The following is a 2,724-nucleotide window of genomic DNA, read 5'->3' on the forward strand; positions in this document are numbered from 1 at the left end:
ACTCACATGCAGAATAGAGTAACTCATTGTAGAAGCAAAAAAAAGCAGTTAAAGATATAAAAAAATACATCTGGCGCTCTTTCAAACATCCACCTTATTCCCCTGTATCAATTTCCGTTCCAGTACAGTGCTAAAACCGACCGATCAAAAATCGCAAAAACTTGAGAAAAACCATCGGCAATGAACAGCCTTAATCAGTTTTAATCCGGTGTCCCATGCATCCAATTATACGATGGTACGATGATACGAAAGTGTTTCTATTGGTTGCAGATCTGTCAATTCGTACGCCGAGGGAGAAATTGACAGATCTCCAACCAATAGAAACACTTTCGTATAATCGTACCATCGTATAAACAAATGCATGGAACACGGGCTTAAAACTGATTGGGTTAGTTGAGTGAGTACGCCGACACAATCATCGACGTCCGATTTGATGGTTTGATTTCACGCACCCATACGGGATTATGTCTCAGCGCGCCTCATACCCTGTAGATTGACGGGTTACTGGACATTTTGGTGCGATTTGCTCATGCAAAATAGTGGAAAAGTGCCGGCTTTATCGCGATTTATACCCGAAATTTTACTGTATTTTGACTAGCAAAGTGTTCTCGAGTGTTTTGTGTAAAAATCCTGCTCAATCGGGCGTTTTTAGCAGCAAAATCGGAGTTTTAAATCGCGATGTGACGTTTACCGTCAAGTGCGTTCGGGGCCATTGACTAGGCCTAGTGAACCCGTTTTATCCCGGATTATTGCAGATTTCGTCAAAATCGAGTTGCTGGCTGAGGGCGAATGCATATTTTCGTCTTTTTTGGTGTTAAAAGCCCACTTAAAGCAAATAATATACGATAGGATATGGTGTGACGTCTCAGTATATTCGTGCAACGTTGCCGTGGCTTTTCACTTTGGGCGTGGTAAACAGTTGCCTTGTTGAATTCGCGCCTATTAATAATTAATATAATGGAATTTGACTTATTTTGCATGTGTAGCGTCCTGCAGCGGGTTTGAAACTTGAAAATTAATTTTAAATCAATTAAACCGTTTTTTTAGACTACCAAGTTCTAAAAACGTATCGCGTGCTCCAATTCCTTTATGAATTCCTGTCCAATTAAAAAAACTTTTGCGGACAAAAGCTGGAAGTTGCATGGTGAAACTATGGAAACAGTCGAATGTCGCGAGGAAACTTCCGAAGTGTCCCAAGTTAATTACAAAAGAAATGACACTGAAAGTTTCCAATCGCTTCGCCCCCTAGGGGCCGCTTAGAAAATTGAGCTTCATCGACTGGAGCCCTGAGTGTTCAAATCAAATTTATCTTATAATTTTTCACGAAAAATATCTGTGGATTGTCAGCATTTTAAGTAAAACTAAAAAATAATGCGATTTTTGCAGTTGTTTTTAGTTTGCGTCTTCAGAGCGATGAGGGCGGCGAATTTTCCAAATATTTTTTCGTGCTTTTGCTCTCTGGTCGTTTTTCCAAGATAATCATAATTACTTTCGGTAAAAATTGAATAACATTATTTGGTTTTTATGCGAAATTCGAAGCTGAAATGGGTTTTCTAATTTCTAAAGTTCCCTGCCAACCGATGAAAGAGGCGAACTTTCCAGAAAAATTAATTTTGTCATTGTCAATTATAGACTACTTAAAGACTATACGACCAGCCTCGCTCATCACTACTAGAAACCCGACTTGGATGGAAATTCAATCAAATACGCGGCCAGTTTGGATGATAAGTGACGGTAGAATGGTTGAACACCCACCGGATGCACCCAATAGATAATGCAAATTAAAACAGCTGTTAAGGGCATTTAAAATGGTAAATAAAACGGCTACTGACAAGTCCGGTATCTCTTCTGCTTTACAGTGAAAGAGCGTGTCCGTTTTCGGCTTATCGGTCCTTCGATCCGGCATTTTCACGCACGACAAACGAGGGTGACGATTGTCCGCAATTAATTGCTGCTAAAAGCCCATTTCCGGACGACTTTTTTATTTTTCTGGTCGTTTGGAATGTTAATTTTCGAGTCAAACGAGAGAACCGATAGCGTCCAGTCGGGTTTTTCCTTTTGGCCCCAACGCCAGCCGAGTGTTGGTTGGCTGGTAGGGAAAAACGTGCCCGAGAATATCGTAAGTAAGCGAGCGCGACATTTTGTCACCGATTTCCATAAGGCTCTTATCGTCTATCAATATTTGTAATTTAAAAGATGCATTGGCTCTTCGCGCTGAAGACGCCCGATAAGGGCGTCGAAGGGCGCCCTCATCCATTTTTTCCTAAGCCAAAGTCAATATTTGGGGGGCCGCTTTATCGGCTTTGACATGATAATTTTTTTCGCTGGTCCAAATGGAAGAAGTTGGCGCGCAGCCAAACACCAAATTTGCAGATTAAAAAGTCCGCCAGTTCAGGAGGAGCAGCAGCGGCTCGAATTTGCCAAGAAAACACATTCTGGAACGAAGCTGCTGACGCCGAATCGGGTTTTTTTCGCTTTGCCTAATTCGAAAATTTAATTGTCCAGGCACGCGTTTATCGTTAAGGCGGGTTCATGGGGTCAATCAGTATGTAGACTTGGCGGCATCCTCTTTCTGGTCCCCAAGTCGTTAAGGCGCAGATAACGCCATGACTGTAAAATAACCCATGTGTGTGTTGCGCCTGAGTTTTACGTAATTTCCCTGATCTCCACACCAAGATAACGGCGCTTTTATTGTTTTTATGGTCCTCACTTGATTAGGCCGAA

General features: G+C 41.8%; 1 long non-coding RNA gene across 1 annotated transcript; it reads left to right on the forward strand.

Annotated features, from left to right (window-relative positions):
- Positions 1 to 505: 505 nt before the first annotated feature.
- Positions 506 to 1,834, forward strand: LOC125505648. The gene is made up of 2 exons (XR_007282316.1): positions 506 to 911; positions 1,633 to 1,834. It is a non-coding gene; the product is annotated as an uncharacterized LOC125505648 (long non-coding RNA).
- The last annotated feature ends 890 nt before the right edge of the window (positions 1,835 to 2,724 follow it).

The sequence above is a fragment of the Dendroctonus ponderosae genome, unplaced genomic scaffold (assembly GCF_020466585.1).
Source record: "Dendroctonus ponderosae isolate FM_Combo_2020 unplaced genomic scaffold, Dpon_F_20191213v2 Dpon_F_20191213_9, whole genome shotgun sequence".
Classification (NCBI taxonomy): domain Eukaryota; kingdom Metazoa; phylum Arthropoda; class Insecta; order Coleoptera; family Curculionidae; genus Dendroctonus; species Dendroctonus ponderosae.